The 25,900-nt window shown below is 40.8% G+C and overlaps 2 long non-coding RNA genes across 3 annotated transcripts in view; both read right to left on the reverse strand.

Moving 5' to 3' along the window:
* The window catches only part of LOC142103438 (uncharacterized), a 58,987-nt gene extending 52,444 nt beyond the window's left edge, over positions 1 to 6,543 (reverse strand). The window contains exon 1 of the long non-coding RNA XR_012679353.1: positions 6,340 to 6,543. This is a non-coding gene — a long non-coding RNA (uncharacterized LOC142103438). The remainder of the gene's footprint in view (positions 1 to 6,339) is intronic.
* Positions 1 to 25,900, reverse strand: part of LOC142103911 (uncharacterized) — a 280,023-nt gene that overhangs the window by 94,253 nt on the left and 159,870 nt on the right. The gene's annotated exons all lie outside the window — the stretch shown is intronic.

Consider the following 25,900-nt stretch of genomic DNA (forward strand, 5'->3'; position numbering starts at 1 on the left):
GAGGGTTCAGAGTCTATGGGGCCTGGAGATAAAGGAGTGTCTGTGGGAGCTGCACCCAACAATAATAGCCTGCCAAAAATGTTGTTATGGAACCATGAGATGGAGCTTGCCTGTGCAATGAACTGTTAGTCCAAAAAGCACAATACTCTACTTATTGTAATACAAGACTGCAGTGGTCATTTGTACAAAACCCGACCAGCATGTCATCTCCCAGAATTAATCCAAGTATGTTGTGGTTTGATGTAATTGGCACATTACAATATGGCCCGCTCACTGAAACATGATATGTCACGCTTGGTCTACCAAGGCCCTCATCATCTCACAGTACATTAGAGGCTTTTAGTAAGAGGTCCCTACTCATGTGTTGCAGTGGTCTGCGGAAGACTAAACAAGCCTTTGAATCCTGTTCCTAATGACACACACATAGGTTGTGAAGATGGTCTCATCAAACAGCCATTGATGTGCAATAGCAACAAATAAGTTCACTTTGTCCAACAAGGTGCTCTGTATCTCTTCACTAACGGATACTATTTACTATCCCCCCACCAGAAATATAACATTCAAAATGTAAATGTAATGTGTCTAAGACAAAAAAGCTATCAAGTTAATTTAGTGATTGCATGTCTATTGCTAAATGTCAGTGTATTGACATTCCTATACATACAGGTCTAATGTAATGTACCAATAAAAGCGCAGTTGTAGCTACTTTTATGAGTCCACTTCTACACAGGTGCAACACCCCGATAAGCTCATGACCAATCTACCAATCCCATGGTTTTCAGTTTTGAAAGGTAAGATTCCAAAATGTATGCCTTGCACAAGTGAAAACGTTACCACTTACTAAAGACGGTGTGCTTTCACACTTGGTACGCCTCCATGATTAAGCTAAACTTTTTATATTTTTCACCCAATATACTTGCTGTTGGACCCTCACTTATATGCCACATAACTCCTAATAGTGTGGAGACATCAGGACTTTATTTAAATCAACTATTTTAATCTCCTTTTTATATACATTGGTTTATATTAGTATATTTATGTCCATTCTGCTTTGTTTGCAGTATACTAACTTCCACTCGGAATATAGGAGTTAGCTAAAATAATTGCGGAAGATTGTTTTAATGAAATGGGTGAATTTTTAGGTTCCTTGCCATGCAGAGGGGCGCATGAGCACCTCCGTGTTGCACTTTGGGGTGCATAATTTGGGGGAGACACAGTGGCCTAGTAGTTAGCACTTCTGCCTCACAGCACTGGGGTCATGAGTTCGGATTGTGAAAGTGCCTGGAGGGGGCGCGGATTGTGAAAGTGTGCCTAGGGCGCCAAGGACCCTAGCACTGGCCCTGGGCAGGGACCGATGTGAATGAGTTCTCTGTACGGCGCTGTGGAATTAGTGGCGCTATATAAATAAATGATGATGATAATAATCAGATGCAGTCTGAACAGTGTCATAAAAAAGCTTCATACACACAAAACTGCAACATGTAATAATAACAGCCCTAACGTCCCCTCTACCTTGTGCTTAATTTAAGCCGTATATGAGGCTAATTATTTTAGGAGAAAAAAAATGTAAAATTTTAGTACAAAAATGATAGGAGGTTGGACTTTAATGTGAAGTCACACAGTGAGCCTCTAAAGAGAGAGGATGTATAATTCCTTGTGCATAGACCTCTGTGTAAGCAGAGACCAACACAATGTTATCCAACTCAAAATCCAAAAACAGAGCAAGTTTTAACACTTCCACAAAGGTTTAAGGGTGGTGGGGGTGATATGTAGCTCAGTCCATTTCCCAGCTTCACCAGTGATTAATAAGCATATACAGTACTCAAAACATGACCTGTGTGTGTTTGTGGGGAAACACTGGGCTAATGCCTTAATGCTGGCTATTCTTTGCTTGTCCTTATGCTGAGTGGTGAGATAAGCATTTTACTGAATGACAGCCTACATTATTGATAGGATAGTGTTAGGATATCTATTTAAAAGCAAGGGGTTATCTCCAGGCCTAGTGTTAGGTATAATTGACTTTAGCGATAAGGGTCTAATCTTAAAATATCCATGAGTGGACTTGGAGAGCTGAGGAGGCTGATATTACTGAATAGCTTAGACCCTCTTGTAGAGCAAAGCATCTACACAGGCAGAGTCAATTTTAAGAACAAGCGACCGGGTGAAGCGAGAGGGAACCACACTGACCCATGGAAAAATAAACAAGTGAACCTTTACAGCAGAAATATGTGGTCATTAAGGGAATCCTATTACCTAAACTTTATCTCCAAATCATGTTTTTGTTGTCTACCCTTGTCGGGGAATCTCCCTCCATTTCCTCCTAGTGAAGGGCACTCCCTTGTGGGTCACTGATAATTTTCTGGCCTCTGATCATGTGGAGAGTACATTGTGCAGTTTATAGAAACAAAAGCGTGCGCAGGACTTGTCCGTTCAGGTAAATGTACAGTAATGCACCTCTACGGAGAGCGTTTCTGAGCTGTGCGCTAAACATAAGGACAGATGCTGCCGATATGGAATGCGTTCCACAGGGACCAATGGAGGAAAATCCTTTCAGTGTTAAATCTTCCTGTGATACCTTATGTTAATTGCATTGTAATTTACATGGCTGCAAAATATAAGTCGCTGCCTGGTATATGCTCTGGTCAATGCTGTTATATGTTGCACAATGCTGGTGGTACGTATCGGACACTGCTGGGTGTGATATGTGTTGATTGTTTGGTTGTATAATATATAGTTTTTGGACAATTAAATGTTGGTCATTATTAAGCATAATATGCTATGTTAGTATTATGTGCAACATTTATAGATGCTAGTGCCACACAATAATAGTTATACAACCCCTTAATAGGCATTTCTCAGGAATTGCACATCTTGGCTCCTCCCCCGTGATGCAATGACGCAATCACATTATTTTGCAGTGAGGGCAGGGCCAATGTGGCATTATTTAGACACCATTCCTCCTTGCACATTGACCTCCCATTCGGGATTCAAAAGTAGGTAAAAGATATGCAAGTTAATTGGTAGGTTACAATAATGGACCCCAGTGTGTGCGTGGGTGCTAGGGAATTTAGACTGTAAGCTCCAATGGAACAGGAACTGATAAGAATGGTTCCATAGAATAGCAGTAGAGCGTGCCCTAGATAGATGCCTCACTCTCTGCAACAAGATAAAGAGCTTCGAGTCCAAAGCAGGTTGGTGGTAAAGACTTAGGGACTCGTGTAGAGTTGGACAGAAGTCCATTTGCTTAGAATAAAATAAGATTTTCACTAATGCGCATGCACACAAAAAACTTACACTTCAATTTGTATGCAGAGTTAGTTGCATCTTGTATACAATACTCTTGGCGCTTATAAAGGCGGATGTGGGGAGGTGCATGCATTGGCCAAGTGCAGTAAGGGTGTATTCAAATGTGGACGCAGATGCCTGTCTGTTGCGTGTGCTCTATCCCTGGTGTAAGTTACTAACTGATACTGATGACATCAGCTGAGATGCCTCCATCACTGCATACAATGTACAATGTGTCTTTTTTCAGACACAATTTACGCCTGCGTTTTAGACGAATATTGCATCCAACTCTACATGAGCGCCCGAGTGAACAAACAGTAAAATGAAAAGTAATAAACGGATATAAAATTAAGATAAAAACATTTTTCTGCCATCCCTTGAATAGAGCTGTTATAGGCAAGTGTCTAGTTCTTCCATCCCACATACAAAGATTCTGATTTGAATCAGAAAAGAAACTGCTTTATTGGTACCAATAGATCATCATACTACAGATATCTTGTATTTATGTTGCCGGATAATATATTATGTCTGAAATATACAATCAGACCAGAAAATTCTCATTATATCTACATATTAAACACGAATAGTTTTCATTTTACAAATATTTAGTTAACTTAGAGCAGTGTAGCATAAGTGTTGACATCATGTTGTATTTTTATAGATAAATTGTTAAAAGACTGACAGACCTCTAAGAGACACACCCTGGATGCAGGCTGACTCAGCACTGGAAGGGTTAAGACATTTGAAATTCGCTGCTACCCCCTCAGTCCTCAGACTTTCCTCATCTGTCTTTCTTGACATTACTCAGATTGATGGCTCTACTGGTTTAATCCCCACAGCATAACAAAGCCCCCACAAGCACTGCTTGCGTGAATGGGATCCTCAGAGGAATATCTTTTTTCAATATGTATTGACAATCAAGGAGACAAGAGGAGTCAGCGGTAGTTGCCAATTTCAGAGAGCAGCATTCTGTCACAGACAATATAGAGCTACTCACTTTAGGTCATTTGCAACATCAGTATGGGGCAGATAGGTGATCAATCAACTGTGATCTGTTACTGTGTCTGCATGACTAGTGAGTCCCATCACTCTACCCTGTGTACATCAGAGTGATGCGGCAAATCTATCTCTTCATCGGTGTCACAGTGCACTGTGTGTGCAGTGCTGGGATATTCAGGACATTGGGGCACAAACATCTGGATAAGACGGCATTGCCACACAACACATGCCTTTAAGGTAGTGATGGACAACCAGGGTGTTCATGGTGTTGAAATGGATGAGACACTAACATTTCTAATCCTAACGAAATAATTATGTGAGATAATAAATGAAGAAAATCTCATGCACCTGTTGTAGCCCAATCCAGCAAGTACCGTGATGCCTGCAATTGTCCGAGCAGGAGACAGGATCAGGGAGGGAGGTTGGGCTAGTTGGACTTCTAACTGGGTTGTCATGGCCCCTCCCCTGTGAGATTTCCATATGTAATGTAAATTTCAGATGAAATATAGTTTGTAAAACATTTTGCAGTATTTTAATATGGATGTGTTATCCTTAGCATCTGCGCTAAAGTGGTAGCTTTTTAGACTTTGATGTGAGGTTGACACTTTTGCACAGTAATTCATTAAAGCACGCATAATGAACATAAATTGAGTTGTTTTAAAAATGCACGTAAATCAGGTATACGCACGTTCGTGTTCAACTAGGAGCAGATCTAAAGTTACATCTGTTGTTGAATAGAGGTCTAAGTGTGCTCTGCTCTAACAGACAATACATTGCAGGATATGTCTAAGTACATAATGGAATATCAAGTCTCAAAAAAAACGCACAGAATTTTTTTTTCTATTAATGTCACCTGTTAATAATATAGGGCCTGATTCATTAGTGATCTTATCTAGTGCAAAAGTTAAGATGCTTATTTTAAGAAGAAACAGGGAGATACGAGTGAAGTTAGGATGGATTTTCATCTTACCTTAAGAAATTATTCACTTACGCAGTGGATTTTGCTTCTTATCTCCCTTTTATGGGCATGCACAGAGTGGATTTGCTTAAGATAAGACAAAACATTTAAAAAAAAGGAAAAGTTTTTTTTCTAATCTTTCCCCCATAATACATTTATTAGGATGTTATGAATATCTACTTTACATAAAATTACATCAAATAAATTCTTACAGTTGCTCCTGATTGTAAACACATGTCCTAGCATGCATATGTGACCGTTATCTCTAGAAATCGGCATTGTTCTTAGTGCCCTCCAACTTGGCACGCACTTACTGTACATTGACTATGTGCATACGCCCATTCCCCTCCCCATTCCACCCCTGAATCGTAGGCTGTAGTAAGGGCTCGAAGATGAATTGGACGTTGCCTCATTTACTTGCGTATGGTCTAGTCCTGGGCATACGCAGACAGATTTGACATGAAATACAGCACATATCGGTATTTACGTTTCTTAATGAATCAGGCCCTGCGCCTTTAAAGATTTCTCTGGCCCTCACACATTAAGGCACAGTTCTGGTTTGCGGAGTGTGCCAGGTGGGCAATCTAGGCGCAGCCATGGGATAAAAACACAGAAGTTTGTGAAGTGCATTGTTACATGTGCAGAGTTTCTTGCAGCTGTGTGCAGGTAAGTTCTATGAACATTATGGCACCACATTCACTATCTTGTGAGACTAGTGATGTCAGACACACCACCGTGATGTGGCCACGCCCCCTTTCCAGGTAATGAAATGTTGGGAGGTGTGCACTGTATAATCCCTGGAAACTAACATGATAAATTAATATCTAAAACTTAAATGCAAAACCATGTAAAATAACTTTGTAATCTAGAATACTATGATAAAAAAAATATCATAAGGAATTTAAATATATTTAGTATATTTTGTCAGTTAAAAAAATGCTTTTTATATTTGTAAATGCCATGCACAAGTTATGTTTTGCTTTATAGTAAAAATAGTTCAACGATTGAGGAATAAAAGAGTATTGGAAACATCAGTATGAACGGTACAAACTAAGGCACCCTCTCCACAGACACATTCCTGTTACATGGATACTTACAGAAAGGCAGTGTTTATGGTGCATCATATGGGCCAAAAAGCATGTAGCACATAGATTTTGCAGGTTCAATTATGACGGTCATGCCACTCTCCACCGTCGCTAATGTGCCCCCACACATAGTGGATGTATTCACTATTTCCTGCACACGTTTGGGGTCTCCTGAAGATGGAAAATGTTCTCCTCCTTAGCTGTAATATAATGTGAACCTTTTCCTAGAAGTTTGTGATTTATAAAGCAGCAGCTGTGAGAGGAGCTCCTGGCTTACAGTCTGATGAGAGTCTCCAAAGTTATTTTATATCACGTTACATGATGACTGCTTACGGAGTCTAGCACTGGCTCCCTCGTGTTCGGTAATAAAATTAGAGCTGAAGTATTAGGCACCGGGCTAAATGTTGCATCAGCATTTTCATTAAACTGCCACCAATATTTCAATAATGAAGGTGAACTGAGGCAAGATAAATTACGCACGGCAGCAGGTAAGATGGTGAGAAATTAATGAATACGTTGTACGGCACTTAAAGCCGCTGTTCTTGGTTTAATAAGTCCGATCTATTGTGACGGAATTATTCATTATTGCTAATCACTGAATGTGCCTCAGGAGCAGGGGCAGTCTGGGCTGGGGGGCATCTGCTCCCAGGGCCGGTCCCATTGTGGGCTACTTGGGTCACTGGGCCATCTGCATTGTTTTTCCTTTAAAATAGGCTGCCGAGTCGAGTCTTGCCCCTTTTGCCAGCCCTCCCCTGCTTAGGACCCAAGGGATGCTTTGGGCTATGCGCCCAAAGAGCATCAGCTCTTGGGATCACAGGTGCATAGTGAGTAGCAGCGGAAACACGCAAACAAAAACAAAAACAGGGCAGGTCACTTTTTTCATGGGTCATAAAAGAGCCTGTCATCTATGCATTATATCCCGACACACTAGCCAATAAATCATGTGATACACGGGATATCACTAATCTCCAAATATATGTTATATATTGCAGGAGTGACATCACTACTCTACAAATATAAGTGGTGAAAAGAACTAGCTCTTTCAGTTATCCTACACCTAAAAGGCAAATAATATTTAGGAGGAGAGAGGTGATGAGTAATGAGGGATAATATAGGTCGTAAGAAGAACATTTAGAATCATAATTCTAATTATATTCCACAAAACGAGGACAGCCAGCTTGACTACTTAATCATGTTATACTATATATGTATATATATCGTGTACAACACTACTATAACTTATTTTTAAATTGCATTTTGTAGGCTCACAACTGTACCCCAACCATTACCATTTGACATATATTGACCCTTAAATTTATTTTATTTTGCACTGCTTAGTGGCTTTTGTTCTGCAAATGACTTAATATATCAGGAAAGGAGGCAGTTTAAAGTAAAAAAAAAAGAGAAGATAATAACAAATAAAAAAAAAACAGCCTAAAGGGCCGAAAATGGAAAATAATGGATAGTGATGGTAATAATGGTGGATGTATCAGTAACAAGTCTAAAGCAGCAATAGGCAGTTTTTATCCCTATAAGACACACCTTGTATACTTAACTAATAACTGTGAACATACCAACAAATAAACAGGAGATAACAACATAAGTCTTTAACGTAATCCTTTTTTGCTGTTGGGAGATTTATATCTCACTGATTATTATTATTGTACTTTCAGTAGACCTTGATGTCACCATTAGATGTTGACTGTTGTTTCCTCACATCATTCATTTTGCTCCCCATGGAATCGGTGACAGTCTTGTTGGGTGTGAATAGGACAAGTTTTATACGTCTACGGAGGTGATCAATAACAGATAACTTAATGTTCTGGACCTTATTACACCTCACCCGCTTTAGGTGAGAGGACTCCTTTGGGTCAGTTTCTATAGAACAAATCAGCCAGTCTGTATATCCTCTGTCCAGTACTCTGAAAGATCAATGAGCTCATATCATCCGGTTATCCCTGAAAAGGTCCAAGTGATGTGCGTAGCTTCAAATCACTTGTTTTAGAAACAGTCTTCACCACTGAACGATTGGAATCATCACAGGAAAGAAATTTTGTATGCTCAGCACTGCCAGTCTGAAAGTGTGCTGTGTGTGGGGGTCACAAACGATCGTTTAAATAGAAATTTCTCTGAATTCGGTCCCCCCTCCCAAACAGCACTAGAGTTGGTTATGCTGAGGGGGCACACCTGTTTTTAAAATGTAATTCTTTTTTTTAATTCTTATTTTAATACAGCAAGGTCTGTTGCATTGGAAGAAAGCAACCCGCAACAGATATGTCTCCTAGAGGCCTACCTGCGGCTGCTTTCAACTCAGAACATAGCATGTAAACAGCATGCTACACGTCTTTACATTGCTTCTACCTTCCCCGTTCCACCTCTCTAAGCGCATAGAGATGCAAGAAGATCGGAGTGCAAACTGAGACGGATCGTTGGCCAAAAGTGCGTTTTGCACTCATGAGTTGTGTCCAATTTTACATGAGGCTCTCAGACTGAAAAGAGGATTTATATAGTTACGTCTTACGTTAAATCCGTTTCTCTGATTCCGTCTGGGGGACACTGCTTACCATGGGGTGTGAAGGGGAGCATGGGAGTTGGCACCTAGCTAGTTAATTTCTAGCATTGCTGATAGACCCCACCCCTCTACATACCCCCGCCTCTTCCTCTTCCTCCTCAGTTAATTCAAAAAGCCCCAAGGAGAAAGGTTAATCAAACAAGAGCATATAGAGGAAAGGCAGAAGGGAGGGATCGCAGTGTCCCCTAGACGGAATCAGAGAAACGGATTTAATCTAAGTATATAAATCCTCTTTTCTCTTTCATCCAGTCTGGGGGACACTGCTTACCATGGGGACGTTCTAAAACAGCCCCCTAAGGGTGGGACCGCTCTGAAAGCCCCGCTCGTAGAGCACTACGAGCGAAATCTGCATCTGCTGATGCGAATACATTAAATTGATAGAATTTGGTAAATGTGTGGACAGAAGACCAGGTGGCTACCCTGCAAAGCTGGTTAGCAGAAGCCCCATTTCTGCTGCCCATGACGCCCCTACCGATCTAGTGGAATGGGCCGTAAGTCTCTCCGGCACAGGCAGGTTAGCTGTCATGTAAGCCTGCCAAATAGTTGCCGTAATCCATCTTGCAATGGACTGTTTTGAGGCTATAGGACAAACAGAGAATCGGTTTGTCTAATCTGAGATGTTCTTTTGACATAAATATGGAGAGCCCTAACCACATCTAACTTTTTCATAGACTGCCGATCAGAGTGAGAAGAAGATGAAAAAACCGGACCTACAATTTCCTGGTTCAAATGGAAAGAGGACACCACTTTTGGAACAAAGGAGGGGAGTGTTCTCAGAACCGCTCTGTCCTCATGAAAAACCAGATAAAGGTACCCCGATGCCTCTTTCAGATACAAAGCCAAGGGAAGTAACTCCGAGTCCTGTAAGGCCTCTGCCAGTTGGTCTGCCCATGTTTCCATGACTCTAGCAACCCAAGCTGAAGCAAATGTGGGTCTAAAGGTAGAACCCGCAGCCACAAATATAGATTTTAGCTGAGATTTCACCCTGCGATCATTGACATCCTGCAGAGTTGCCGAACCTGGGACTGGTAGTAAAGTGTGTCTGGCCAAATGGGCTACTGGAATATCTACCTTAGGAATACTCTCCCAGCGGGCCACATCTTCCTCCTGTAATGGATACAGGGAAGAGAACTTTCTGGGAACAGAGAACCTTCTATCAGGCTGTTTCCAGGCTCCCTCTGCAATATCTCTGAGTTCTACCGAAGGGGGAAAACGAATAGCCTTCCTTTTGGCCTTCTTAAAGAGACTTCTGTCTTTAGGAGTAGGATCCTCTGGTTCAGGGAGGTCCAACGCCTCTTACCGCTAAAACCGAATCATTAAAAAATTGGCTTTTAGGGTGTTCTTCCTGCACCAAAGGTTGCCCAAGGTCAGGATCAGAATATACTTCCCCCTCTACTCCTCAGAAACCCCCTCAGGGTCTGAAAGGACCATAAGGATATTAGTGGGTCTAGGCCTCTTCCTCTTAGCAGGCGGGATGTTTGGGGATTCAAGTAACTGGTTTAGTTTATCCAAACCCTTAATAAAAGCTGCGGACCATGCCGGCTCTGTGGGAACAGGGGCCTGGTCTGTAAGCAATGAGGAAGGTCCTGGAATAGACTCTTCAAAAGAACCTGTGGCAGCAGGAAGGCCCAAAGGCGTACAAGCACTATTAGCCACCGCGGCTGCCACAGTAGACATCAGCTGATTGGACTGTGACACCATCTGTGCTAAAGAGGAAATCGACTGTGTCAGGGAGGCCACCCAGGCCAGTTCCTCCGTCAGTGGGGCTGCAACAAGCTGGGATTGCGTAGGGGGACCCCCTGCATCGCAGACAGAACATAGAGCCAACGGGTCCCTCTGCCCACTAGGTAATTTTGCATTACATTTTGAACAAGTGAAACACTTTACTTTAGGGCCCTTTCCTTTATCTGTCATTTTACAAAGGAAGGCACACCAAACATACAGACTTAAATTTAGCTGTTAGAGAGCGAGAGAAAGCATAGAAAACAATATGAAAAAGAAAAAAGAACAGGCATAAAAGTTATACTTGTAAATTATTAAACCAAAAATAAAATAACTTGGCAAGTGGGAGAACTATAATATAATTTTCACTAGCCCACTTTGCAGTCAGCAATACTATAATATATGTTTAAATAAATCAGATACTTAGCCCAAACAGGGGAGAAGTCCAACAGCAGTGCCTGGTGTCTGCTCCCTCTCATCTGTGTCCTTTCCTGGACTTATATTTGGCGCCAAAAAGGCTGGGCTAATCCAACTTTCCATGTAGAGCAGGGGAGCTCTATATCATAGCTCCCCCCTCTGATAATGCTGTCTATCTGAAGTGCTTTTCCTGCCCCATTAGCGGGGAAGAGAAGAAAACAAATAGTATATGGCAGAGTAGTGGATTTTCACCCCGATGCCCCCTTCTATGTATGAGGGGGGATCTTGGTATGGCCCCCTTCCGTTTCATCTCCTCCGCGGCTATATTTTTTTAAAATGGCCGCCGGCATTCTTTTCATTCCGATAACCGGCCCTCCATGCCTAAAGGCAGCGCCGGTTATCGGTGAGGCCCCAAGAGTGACAGCGGTCCGGAGAGACTGCTAGTCACTCTGTATTCAAGCACCCTAATTTGCTCTGCCAGTGAGAGCCTCTGGCTCTCAGCTAACAGAGCAGTGCCTGCGCTGCTGTTCTGTGAGTGTGCTCTCTATAATAGAACACACTCCCAGGTCTGCCCAAGATATTCTCCTACAAAATAAACAAGAAAATAAAAAAAAATCTAGCAGCAACTAAAACAGTGCCTAACTTCATGGGCACCTAGAAAAAACTGAGGAGGAAGAGGAAGAGGAGGGGGTATGTAGAGGGGAGGGGAGGGGAGGGGTCTGTCAACAATGCTAGAAATTAACTAGCTAGGTGCCAACTCCCATGCTCCCCTTCACACTCCATGGTAAGCAGTGTCCCCCAGACTGGATGAAAGAGAAAATAGAAATAATTGAGTGATCCAGTTATCTATAAAATGCCTTCCAGTCCTAATGAATAAAATCCCAGCTGCTACGTGGAGTCATTATGACAGAAGACAATACCAGGCTGTGACCCAGTGGCTTCCAGCATTCCTGGAGATGTTCTGCAAATAGGTGTTGTTTTATTGTGATACTGTTTATATCTTTCCCATTCTCATGTATGCCTGGAATTCTCCTTGTTCTGAAACTAAATCCTATGTGCTCTAACTGGAGAATGTCACTTCAAGGAGAGGAGGTGCCAGAGGCAATGGTTTATGGGGGTGACCTAGGTTACTCGTGGCCACATACTCTTACTCTAACTAGGTTCTGCTTGTGGCCACAGCTACAAAACAACACACATTATTGAAAGAAAACGGTTCTCTTACCTCTCTGTCTATATGTATTACCCAGTATTGTCTTATTAATGACTGTTTCCCAATTGTAAAGTGCTACGCAATTTGCTGGCGCTATGTAAATTAATGTTGATGATGATGATGATGATGATGATGATTACTACTACTCTCTGCATTGTTTCAATTGCATTTTTTTATCTTTTTAGAGTGCATTTAATTAGGGTCTGTGTACCCTTTTGTATCCAATCTTCATTTTCTCTTGGGTATTATGTACCAAATTTTGACATAGGCAGGGAAAACACAGCTTGCAGCTTATCAGAATACAGTACTGCAAGAGATGAGAGTGCTGAACTTATACAGTGACCAGTCCACTCTTATTACTGCATAAGTGTGGACAGGGCTACATGTGACATTATGGAGGAAGGAAATGGAGGAAGCATGAAAACACAGACTTAGAATTATATAGTGGAAGGAGCGGGGTCCCCAGCAGCACAGAGTATATCAGGAGATGAGTGATATATTAGTGAGGACAGGGCTGCATGTGACAGGGGCACTGACATGACAGAGGAGGGAAATGGAGGCAACAGGGAGCCACAGACTGAGAGATATATAGTGTAAGGAGCAGGGACCCCAGCAGCACAGAGTATATCAGGAGATGAGTGATGTGCTAGTGAGGGCAGGGTTACATGTGACAGGGGCAGTGACATGATGTGAGGAGGGGAATGGAGGCAGCAAGAAGCCACAGACTGAGAGTTATATAGTGGAAGGAGCAGGGACCCCAGCAGCACAGAGTACATCAGGAGATGAGTGATGTGTTAGTGAGCACAGGGCTGCATATAACAGTGACATGATGTGAGGAGGGAAATTTTAGGGATGCAGGAAGACAGAGACTGAGAGTTATATAGTGGAAGGAGCAAGGCACCTAGCAGTACAGAGTATTTCAGGAGATTAGTGATGTGTTAGTGAGTACAGGACTGTATGTGACAGGGGCAGTGTTATGATGTGAGGAGGGTAATGGAGGCAGCAGGAAGCCACAGACTGAGGGTTATAGAGAGGAAGAAGCGGCGACTCATAAAAGTCCAGAGCTTGTACCGCTTAAAAATATCTTGCTGTACCAGATGGGATTGTCATCATTTTTTTATAGATATATGCTTTCAGGAACTGTGTGTTTATTAATATACACCTAATTAATTTCAATAGTTACTAAAGTCCATAGGTCTGTTTGTTTAAATGTTTCCATTTTAATTGTCCACTACTACCTCATACCATACAATGTCTGCAGTGCTGGAACACTTTGAGATAATGGTGCAATACTAAATATCCTAACAAAATCTTAATATATGGATCATAAAGGCTGGCAAGTACATTGTATCCCCTCTGGGACCATACAAACTTTACAGTGTTGTCCATTATTTGTAGGTGAGTATGGATGAAGGATGCACAAATAAGTTGATAAAGAAAAATAAACCTTGACCATTGTCTAACTACAACATAACATCACTTTACACTATATATCTATATACACACACACACATTATATATATATATATATATATATATATATATATACACACACACACACAGGGTGATTCAAAAGTCGCAGTACACCCTTTTATTTCAAAAACTCTACAGGAATTGGGCCGATTTCAAGATGGCGCCCATGTTTGGTACATACCGTAAAAGATAGACCACGTCACCCATACCTTACTGGAGTATTCAGGTTTCCCAATTTCCTGTAGAGTTTTTGAAATAAAAGGGTGTACTGCGACTTTTGAATCACCCTGTATATATAATTAGCAGGGGATTATGTATAATCTATTAGGGGATTATCTAGTGATGATTTATATATGCCCCAGGCTAGTAGAAAAATCACAAGGTACAGTTTAAGGTTTGCCCTCCAGAGTTATGGCTATGGGCCTTCTTAGACTGGATAGTGACAACTGTTTTCAACAACTTTATTACTATTGCGACTCTGTACAGTAGTTGATTATGTAAAGGGGGTTATAGCTTCTCCTTTGTCCTCTAGTTGGGATCTATTATTTTCTTGTACTATTTTATTTAATGTTTTGCAGAGAGTGACCATCTAGCTGGTACCTTCCAAAGTCAGGGGTCTTTTCAACAGCAAGTTTGGTTAACCTGACTCTCAGGAGTAGGTTGACTAAGAACCAGAATTTGGTCAACCAGGTATTTGGTGATCAGCAACCAAACTTTTTAATTAGGGTTTTCACTAAATACACTAATTTCTGAAGTGTGGCTTTGTTTATTTGGTTTGGCTTATGTTGGTTCCCTCCCCTCCCTGTCTTTTTCTCTCTGTTTCGTCCTCTTGTCTTTTTCTCACTCTCATTTTGTCGCTCTCTCTTTTCATGACTTCTTTTTTTCATTCTTTTTCTCTCTGTTTTTCTAATTGTTTTTGACTTAATTTTTTTCAGTCTATTTCTCCCTTTTCCTTCTTCTTTTTATACATTTTCTCTATCCTTTTAATTCTTTTTATCCTTACACTATTTCACTCACTCGTCTCCTTTCTTTCTTTTTATGACTCTTTCTGTCTCTCTTTTTAATTACTCTCTCATTTTCTAACCCATGTTTTCCTTTTTCTTTCTATCTCCTTTTACCTTCTTTTTTACTCTCGCTTTCTCAATCTCTATTTCTCACTCGTTTTATACTCTTTCTTACCATGTTTTCTCATTATTTTTCTCCTTCAATATTTTCTCCTTTTTTTACTTTTTTCTCTTCTCCTACACTTTATTTTGCTTTTTCTCTTTCAGTTTTTCTCACTTTTTTCACAATTTTTAAATATTTTATTTTCACACTAATTCACTCACTCTTTCTTTTCTCCTTTTTACTATTGCAATACCTTTTTTTCTATTCCTCAGTTTTCTCTATCTTTTTCTTAATTTTTCCCTCACTCTTTTCTCTATTTCTTTCACACTTTTTCTCACTCTGGTTTCGTCATTTTTTTTTCTCTTTTAATTACTCTTTTATATCCGGTTTTGACTCCCTTTTTTCTCACTCACTCATTTTATGTCTCAATTTCTAAAGTTGTTTTTCTTCTTCCTTTATACTCTGATTTTCTCTCTCATTTTCACTTTCTTTTTTCCACACTACTACTCTTTTTCTTAGTCATTCACTCTATTTTGGTCCCTCTCATTTTCACTCTACTTTTAACATTTTTCTCACTCGTCTAACTCTCTTTTAAACACTCTTTAATTACTTTTGCTACTCTCTTTTTTTCTCTTTTTCTCACTCTAAACTTTTTCTGTATCCTTTTCACTTTAACACTCTCTCATTTTATCTCTCTTTTCTCTTGCTCCTTTTCTTTCTCATCTTCTCATTCCCTTGTACTCACTTTATATTTTACTCTCTATTTCTTTTTTGCTCACTTTACACTCTAATTTTCTCTCTCTCTTTTTACATGTTTTCTCCTCCTTTTCACTATTGTGCTTTCTTTCATGTCGTTCCTTTTCTCACTTTAATTTTTTCTTTCACTTTCTCTTTTCATCCTCTTTCTATTCTCTTCTCTTTTATCCGTTTTCTCTCTCCTTTCGACTCCTGTTTTTTTCCTCTATCTCTTTTACTCCCTCATCTTACTCCCTCCCCCATTTATATCTCTTTATCTTTCTATGTTTGTCACTCCGTTTCTCAGCCTCTTTTTTTTCTCTTCTTTTCACTATCTTTTTATCTCTCTTTTCCTTTCTTTTTCCCCCCACACTTTCCACTCTCCATTACTCTGTCTAAGGGGTTTATTTATGTATGGGGACGCTGTGTCAATACATAACTCGCAGTGATACATAATAAAGTGCTTCCGTTATTTACCATGCTGTGGCTGCTCTGGGAGGCCTGGCGAATACCCCCGGAGATTGGAAATTGCTTTAATTCCCCCTCCTTCACAAACACCTAACGCTGCCAGCGAATGAAGGAAGTGCTATGGGCATGTGCGGCTAACGTTGGCGCATACGTAAAGTGCTTTGAGCCATGAGGGATCCAGTGAAGTCGAAAAGTAAAAGTCAAGTCATCCCGAGATGTCGTCACTTTGCTGGAAAAAGTTAGTACATTGCCTAATACCACTGACCCAATAGAGGGCTAGGACAACCTAGGTAAGCGCAGGTAATTAAGTCAAGTCCAGAGAAAGCCTTTTTTAAACATGACAAAGGGGTGAAAGAACAATTTGCCGGCGTTTAAGCCAGCATTTTGGCTCTTAATTGCTTGTTAAATAGACTCCTAAATGCAATGCTTTCTTACAGCAGCAGTTAGTATGTTAGAACCAAATATAATGTATTTTACATTTCACCATGCGAAACGTCATAAGTCATGACGCAAAACAGAACTAATAATGGAGAAGTCTAAGTGGAACAAAAATAATAGCGAGAATTCCAGGCAGAAAGACTTAAGGCCAATTTCCACCTGAAAAATGTTCAAAATTCCTTTGTCAAATGCGGAATGAGGCAAATAGTCTGCGAAACGCTTTTGAAAATGTTGCTTGTGTTTACTTATAAGAAATAGAGCAGTCATGTCAATGTGTAATATTGTAACGTATAAGGGAGAGAACCATTGGTTACTGTAGGCAAGGCAATAAAAAATAAATGATCTTAATTACTGATGCAAAAGTTACAAAACTTTGATGTAACATTAACAAAAAACTGTCTATGTAGACATGAGGGCATTATGGAAACAATTTGTGAAACTTGAACTTTGAAATACATGTCAGTTGCTGGACTGTCTTGTCATCTCGCATATAATAGGTGCTGGTACTGACAATTTCTAAAGTACTCTCAATAAAGTCATTCCTCCTTTGATGTGAGGTCTGAGCCGTGGATCAAGCAGTAACTCGGGAGTTAGCATGGTATGTGACAACATGTTTTTGGAAGTATAATAGACCGAGCAAGAGTCACTTACATTAAATAAAGTAAACAAAGTCATCAAGTCAAAGTGATCAGCCTATCAAACATTAACTCTTTCTCCGAGCAGCAGGTTACCTACTCCTGCAGCCATTTCCACATTTACATTTAAAGGTTAAAAAATTATTATTATAGATCAGTGGAGCTCAACATTTTTTGGGCTGGGATTACAAATGTCAGTGTGCCATTGTTATGGAGTCGCAAGTGTACCATTGTTTTGGGACTTTAAAAGAAAGAGTCCCTAATAGAATGTATTATATATCTGACAATCAGGGGACCTTTAAAAACAGATTCACAAGTTAGAGCATCACTCACAGTTGATCCAGAGGAAAACAAAAAACACAAAGCATCACCCAATTTTCCATAGGAGAAGAAACATTCCCTCCTGCCCCCATCCTAGGAATAGGACAATTCCCTGGTTCAACTGACTATATTGTGTTAATATTGCCAATAATCCTGTATATTTTGTCTTATTAGAAAAATGTCAAATCCTTTCAGTCAATTTTTACAGTGTCTGGCAATATCAGTTCTTGCTGGAGTGCAGTCTACAGTTTTGCGGCTCTTACCGTAAAGAACCCTTTTCATAGCTGGAGATTCTTCTTGAAATTCAGGATTAAAGCTTCTATAACACAGAGGCATAATGCTACTGAGCTGTATTTGAACATCCCTCAATTCGAAAAAACAGACAATAAAAAGGTGACTGCAAAAACAGCGCTATGATATGGATGCCCTCCAAATAAGTGTGTGCCGTACACTATAAGTTAACATCGTGTAAATAAAGGGAACAACCACATCAAAGATCATACAATGTTTTTTTCTTTTTTTTAGAGGCAATTTAGCAAACAAAAAAAGATTACTAAGCATTATAGGATTAGTGTTCATAGGGGCAGCCTTAGAGTGTCAGGTTAAGAAGTCCTTAGCTGCTGAATATGCGCGACTGAGAAGATGTTTAGTATGATAAACGTGTTCAAAAAGCCTGGTTTATCCCAACAGATGGCACTTGTAACACATGATTAGTGATAAAAGACCAAGGTGAGTCAAATGATAAAACCTATCAGGCACAGCGTAGCTTTAATGTTCTTGCTATGAACACCTGACGTCCCGTGCATGACACACACAGGTGAAGCTTTGCCATCAGAACAAACCAGGGACTTTCATAATCCTTTTATGCGTGAGATCTAAGAGGAGCAGGGTCTGATGTCCCAAATATTCACGTGTCTGTTATCATTCAGAGGGATTACACCTGTGTGAAAATCCCCTGCATCACTTATTTCAAACAACGCATTGCAAAATAAACCTTTATTTCACATCCCATTCAGGGCTTCTGTATGTGAACTTCAATGGGAAACATGCTGGGAACGTAAGAAGGGATAAGAAGAAACAAAGTTAATATCCCCCGAATCTGGATTATGACATCGTAATTCAGTAACTTCCTCCTACGGATACAGATATTTGTTTGATGTGTCATATTCTCCTGAAATACTATATTGTACATCACAAATGTCTATTAGGTGCAGCGCTACATGAATATTTCAGCCAGTATTATATTGATTCAAATAGCAAATGCTCCTTTACGTTTTCTTAATGCTGTGTGCAAACAATGAACAATAATTTGAAATCCCACTATATGAAGTCCTCAACCATGCGGAAACTGCTTTTTCTGCATGGTTTATGCATTTTTAAGTAAAATGTCCATTTACTAAAAGCCTAACACAGGAGATATAGGATATATCTCCTGTATTAGGCAAATTACCACACTAATTGCAGTCCCAAAAACAGTCTGGGCAATTTTATCAAGTTCTTTAGGGGATCTTTTCCCCTATAGCTAAAGCAATCTGAAAATGGCGTTAGCTAATGAATCCTATAGTGTGAGCATTGCGGTAAAGAGATCCCTCACCGCAGCTTACCTGCTCTCCCCTCCGGTTACTATCGTAAAATGTCTCTAAGGTCACACATGCGCAAAGCCACTTTGTGATAGTGACAGAAGAGGAGTATAAGGTAAGTGAAGTCATCACCGGGACAGCCTATTATAGGATGCGCTGTCCCGGGATGATTTTTTAATAAATGCTTACGAAAAATCATTTGTCATCTTTGTGAAGACAGATGACAATGAACAGGGGAAAAAACGGTTAATTAATAAATGGGCCCCATGGTATCTCTGCTATAAGTTTATGTATAACAATAGTCATCCAGCACTTATGAAGTGACCATGTGTAATCTAGAAGAGATGTGTAGACAGGGAAGGTTGGAAACATCTACCATAGAGGCTAATCATCATGGCTCACCTAGTAACATGATTTAGATGCAATGCAGAATACTGGATTGCACTCCTGTCATAAATACATTTTAAAAAAATCAATATACTCCTACCAATTGCATGTCTGAAAAAAAAGTATGTGTATCCTAATAATAAGTACACATAAGTACAGGGGCGAAATGCTGAATCAAAGAGAGTAAAAATATCAAGCTGAGAGTTTTCCGACAGGGTTTGAAAAACCAATCAGATTCTAGCTATAATTTATTAGTACATTCTACAAAATGACAGCTAGAATTTGAATGGTTGCTATAGGCAACATCTCCACTTTTCAAACCCGCCGAAAAACTCTCAGCTTGATACATTTACCCCTATATGTCTGTCATCATACCCAGAGAAGAGGACTGATTTGTTGTGGAGGTACCTTTAGCCATTTAGATATTGTTCATACTGGATCATATAACCCATTTCAACAAGAATGGATTGCTCCGCTCCCATACACTCAATAAGCTCCCTACTGAATGTACTAGGATTGAATTAAACAATTAATGTTGAATGTCTTAGCATCAAATATTTAATGTAGCCCAGATACATCACAAGGTAAAATAAAACAGAGCACATCATTTTATACAGGTAGCAATGAGTTATTATGGCAAATATAATGTTGGCATGGAAAAGACTACTAATTACACTGCGGAGCAGCCAGTGTAGAGATTCCATACAACAGATTTACCTCCTTATGTCGGGGCTAGGCTACATGGGCGGTTTTTAGTCGATAAATGTTAAGGGATTTGTCTGATAACAATGATTGCTTGTTTTGCAACTAAATTTTTCCAATGAGCCCAAACACACATATGATGGTGATCTGCTATAAGCGTTCAATGCTGCAATATTAACTACTTGCATGAGCTTCCGACAATTCATCTGGTCCTTAGACATTAATAGGATAGATCAAATTTTTTTAAAATGTGTTTGTCCTTTGGGCAATTGACTTTATAAAGTCACAGTGAATGGTGCTATTTGTCAAGCGATTTGTCAGATGAAATTGATTCTAGGTGACTAAAAACTTAGGTATAGCCTTGTTCTTAAATATTATAAACCATGCAGATAATGCAGGTTCTGCATGGTTTATGGCTTAATAAGTAGGCCCCATGGTCTGCAGAGGACATTGCAGACAATAAACACAATGGTCGTAGATTTACTAAATGTTCTAGAAAGGAATAGTGGAGGTGTTGCCCATAGTAACCAATCAGATTCTAGCTATCATTTTCTAGAATGCACTAGATAAATGATAGCTAAAATCTGATTGGTTGCTACAGGCAACACCTGCACTTTTCCTTTCTAGAAGCTATAGTTAATCTACCCCCAGGGCTTTTGTATGAAACGGTCAAGTGATCTGGAGTGGTGTGTAATCCCATAGCTGTTATTCACCTTTCTATTAACAACATCAATACTTATCACTATTAATAAGACAATTTAATATATAACATTATATAACATAGAGCCCTTGTGCCTGCCAGCTGTTGTGGCTTTTACAGGATTAAATAATCTCTGTGCCATGTTGCAGTGCCCCCCTTAGTGGAGACTGTGAAGAGGGTGAAAAAAAAAAGAAGAAACAACTTATCGGGCAAGCGATCCAGAGCAAGGAAATCTTTGTTCTTCCTTACAGCGTTCCCCGGCATTGCAATCTGAACAGATTTGCTGTCAGCCAATCACTGGTCAGGATTGTGAGCCAATTGCATTTCTCCATTATGCATTTGAAATTAGCGCAGTGGTGAGTCAATCACAGCTCGCCATGTCACTGAGCCCCACTCCTTCTCTGGTCTGATCAGACCAGTACAGGAAGCAGAGAGAAGAGGACCTGAAGAGATGCATGGCTAAAGAGACAAGAAAAGAAGAAAAAGGTGCATGAGTGCGAAGAATGAAGAGGACAAATACCAGAGCTTGAAGAGGACAGAGTCTCTTCAAGCAAGCACCACACCGGACAGGAGTAGAGGCGCCATTGACTGGAAGAATCAGTGGTGGGAAGGAGATCTGTTTTCTGAGCAGCATAACAAATTGGTGCGTGAAGAACCATGCTGAAGGTATGGTGCGAATGGTACGTGGATTGATCGTGACTGTGTGCGTCTATTCATTTTCCGCAGGCACTACAGCCAACCAGCTCCAGCTGGATCATGACTGGCAGGAGAATATTAAAAAATGTTTCAGAATCAGTAAAATTCCAGTGTTCATTACTGACCGTGGATGGATGCTGCCATACAATAAACAGCTATATACATGTGGAAGATTTTACCAGCTTTTAAATAACCTGGGCAAGAATGTGTTAAAATCTCATTCTATCTAACTAGGGCAGTCAAATATAATATTATGTATGTCAGAATGAACTGCTATATAGACTTTATTATGACTAGCAGGCTGTAACAAATGACACAATAATCCCGAACCTTTTGATTTATTACACAGTACTGTCAATCTCTGAATCATTCATAGGGATGTAATGTTTCAGGACTAAACTAAATTAGTACAGCTCTAGAACTACATATAAAAATAAGTGCAGTTATTATTACTATGAGCAAGTTCCTCAAGTCATGATTAGTTTTAAATGGGATATTCCATATCACACCTCAACTGTGTCTAAAATTACATGTGCCAAGCAAGCTATTATTTTGTGTGTAACAAACAGATTCCATGGTAATATCTGAATAATTCAGTGAATTCTCAGTTAACAGATAGGAGAACAAAAGATGCGTGATATTTAAAAGAATCCTCACATTAACGGCGCTTTTATTTGTTGTGAGTGTCAGCTCTAAGCTCTGGATCAATGGCTATAGCTGATACTCTGTGGAGACAAGGTAAACACTCAGCACCTCAAGTATACATAGAAGGTCATTATCCATGCTAACAAGTTGGATATATGAAGTTTGTTTCATAAAGAGGTGTGTTTGACACTACAGTCTATTCACATCAGTGTGACAGGAGCCTGTGCTGCTGGGGACCCTGCTCCTTCCACTGTCTAACTCTCAGTCGGTGGCTTTCTGTTTGTTTTCTATATACTTCCTTATATCATGACATTGTCCGTGTAACATGCATCCTTGTCCTTACTAACATAATCAAATAGGTGGACAGGTCATTACTTCCTACATGATCAGCATACTGAACTCCATAAATACTATGTGTTTCTGTGAATATTGAGAAGATTTGATTGGCTATAGGGGCCCAAAGCTGACGGGGCCCGCCTTCCCTATTTAATCCCCTGAGTTTTTCAAAGTTGGGCAGTAGATAACTTTGGTTATGGGGCCTATACATATTTAAGGGCAATAAAAAAATAACAATTCAGGCAAGCACTAAGTTGTCTCAGTTCCTGGGAACTCCCCCCTGTGCTCAAGTCCCCACCTTCACCACCTGGATGCAGAGGCCAGAGGTTTTCTAGTAGTTTGGAAGTCCCAGTGATGCCAGAACAAATAAAGGAGACATGCAGCCTATTTCTGCTGTGCACAGCCAGGACCATCAAGAGGAACTTTGGGCCCCAGCAAAGCAACTTCTTGGGGTCCCTTCCATAGCCACCAAATGGGACCAGGGCCACACCAGGCTCATATCACTACACACACAGGCCAGGGCCTAGTACCTTGTACCTGCTCCCCCCCTCTCAGCACCCCTGTGCACAGCCCCTTACCTCTGCTTAGTTGGTCCTGCCTTCTAAAAGGCCTCCTCCGCACCATGCACTGCTATCACCAGGAAGAAGAGAGCGCACAGCCATTTAGTTTAATACAGATTCTGCCACCACCTCTACTCAGGCTAGTGTCACTTGCACATGTACTTACACTTTCCTCAGCTCATCTCTGGCTCATTCCTTCCCTTCATGTTTCTGTGTCTTGTCTATATCTCTTGCCCCCTTCTTCAGTGTGTCTGTCTCTATTATTTCCCCCAATCTTAAAAACAAAAGAGAAGGCCAGAAAGACAAAGCAATAAAATGCTTAATAGTTCACATAATGTCAAACCCTTCTGCCTTAACCTTCAACCTTATGTGCTATAATAAAAGACACAACACCAACTTTTGTTGGAAAATTAAACTCTTTTAGTTAAATAACTGCTATTATGGTGGCGGGAGAACACTGTACTGCCTTGTCTATCTGTAAGTGCCTTTAGTATTTGTATGTTTATGGGACAACCATCCCCCAGGTGCCCTGGAACCCGCACCCCTCTGGGCTAAACGGAATGTTCCGCATGCCAGCCCGGATCAGCTGTACTTGCACTAAACCTAAGCCGACTCTTCAAAGGGAACGGGTTCCAAAAGCCTGCTACTATGAATGTGCGCTTCATCTACCTTGTTTATCTTGTACAGTGTTTCCCTGGCATATCAAAGCCACACCAATGCGTGAAGCCAAGGCCCGCTCTATTGGTTTGCCCAACATACCTTTGGCGCTTAATCAGCACCGGTACAAAATACCACGGCGGTGCTCCAGGTCGGCCAAACCCACCTCCGGGGCTTAACCAGCACTCATACAAATACCATGGCCAGCGCTCAAGATCGGCCCAACCTACCTCCGGGGCTTACCCAGCACCCGTACCAATAACCAAGGCCAGCGTTCCAGGTCGGCCCAACCTACCTCTGGGGCTTAACCAGCACCCATACAAATACCACGGCCCGTGCTCCAGGTCGGCCCAACCTACCTCCAGGGCTAAACCAGCACCCGTACAAATTCCACGGCCAGTGCTCAAGATCGGCCCATCCTACCTCCGGGGCTTACCCAGCACCCGTACTAATAACCAAGGCCAGCGCTCCAGTTTGGCCCAACATACTTCCGAAGCTACACCAGCACACCTGTACCATACCACGGCCCGTGTTCCAGGTTGGACCAACCTACGCCTCTGGGGCTTAACATGCACCTGTACCAATACCACGGCCCACACTCCAAGTTGACCCAACCTCTTGTCTTTGCTGTTTCAGCACCTGCCTGTGAGATAACCAGGCTTTGCATCTGTAAAACATACGATAACGAGACATCACAACCAGAGAGCGAACCGGAGTCAGGAGTCGGGAATGGGAGGGAGGGATGCTTGTCCCGGAGCCAATAGAGCTATTCCAACTCCTCCCAGTTTTTTTAACCTATTCCTCTGTTCCTCCCCTTTGTGACACCATCCCTGGTTATCTCCACACCTTCTTGTTTTTGTTAACCCTCAATGAACCACACCATTATGTACAAACCTCAGCTTTTATTTTCCGCTCGTGCTTAATTCATCCCTCAGTTTTATTGTAGTTAGTAAAAGTGTAAGAGTGCCCATACAAACCATTACACAAAAGTTGTCAGAATATGATAATATGTGATGATGTGTAATGACTTTTATTATGAAATATTAACGACAACCCCAGTGTTATTCTGTAAGGACATCTTTGCCCATACAGTGTGATCTTGTCAGCTCTTCTCTGTATTAAAGTGATGTTGTGCACCTGTAAGTATGTACATGGGAATAGTGTCCTGGCATACTGTATTGTGGGGTGATGATTATGGGGCGCACAGCTTGATAAGCTATTTGCAATGTTAACTCCACATTCCATGAGGAGTGAAGTAAACAATGCTTTTCAATCGCAAACACCTGCTCTGCTTGTGAGTGACAAGCAGCCGCGACAAGCCCTCATCAATCCATCACACGAGCAGCCATTCATATTCACCTGCAAGCCGCCACTGTAATAAGATGCTACCAACATCTCTCTTCAGTTCTACAGTTTACTGCACATGGTGTTTAATTGCCATGAATACACTAGAAAAAAAAAATGCTATTTAAATACTAAAATACCTTTGATCTACCAGATTAGAGCACTATTTGCTTTTAGCATTGTGTGAAAGTTCCATTTTATGCAATTCATTATTTAACCCTTTATAAGTATTAAAAGGGAAACAAGATGAATCCTACGAAACACGCTATAATTTAGTGGAAGTTTTGTGACAACACTTGGAAACTGCAGAGAGTTGAACAGCTGTCAGTCACATCGGCACCTTCCTATGAAGAAACATGGGGAGATCTGTGTTGAAAAGACACTCTTCAGGCATCGCCCTAATTAGTATCATAAGCCCATGACCCTTTTTGTAAGTAAAAGACAAACATTTTTCTAACTGCTGCACTGCAGGGAGGTCTTAGACCCCCAGGAGCGCTGGATTCGGAGAGCTGTCACAGTCAGGTTTATTAGAGCAGGGGAACACGGCATTGTTTGATGTGGTAGATTAGTATAGAGCTCATTGAGGGATGTTTTACATGACACTATGTAGTACTTTCTAAAGAATTATTTTAATGAAACAATAAGAAATAAACATTTCAACCTTAAACGCCAGAAGAAGCAAGAGTTTTCTTAATATACATGTAATTTTCTAAGAAAATCCCTGATAACACAACTAAATTGCTGGGCAATCAAAGCAATCAGCAAGAAAGACGCAGGGTTCTGGTGCAATTATGGACAACCTGAGGCTCTCCAAGGATAGTGAAACTACAAGTGGTACCTAAAACTGGCGACATATTTGATAACTGAT

This window comes from Mixophyes fleayi, chromosome 10, assembly GCF_038048845.1.
Source record: "Mixophyes fleayi isolate aMixFle1 chromosome 10, aMixFle1.hap1, whole genome shotgun sequence".
NCBI classification, from domain to species: domain Eukaryota; kingdom Metazoa; phylum Chordata; class Amphibia; order Anura; family Limnodynastidae; genus Mixophyes; species Mixophyes fleayi.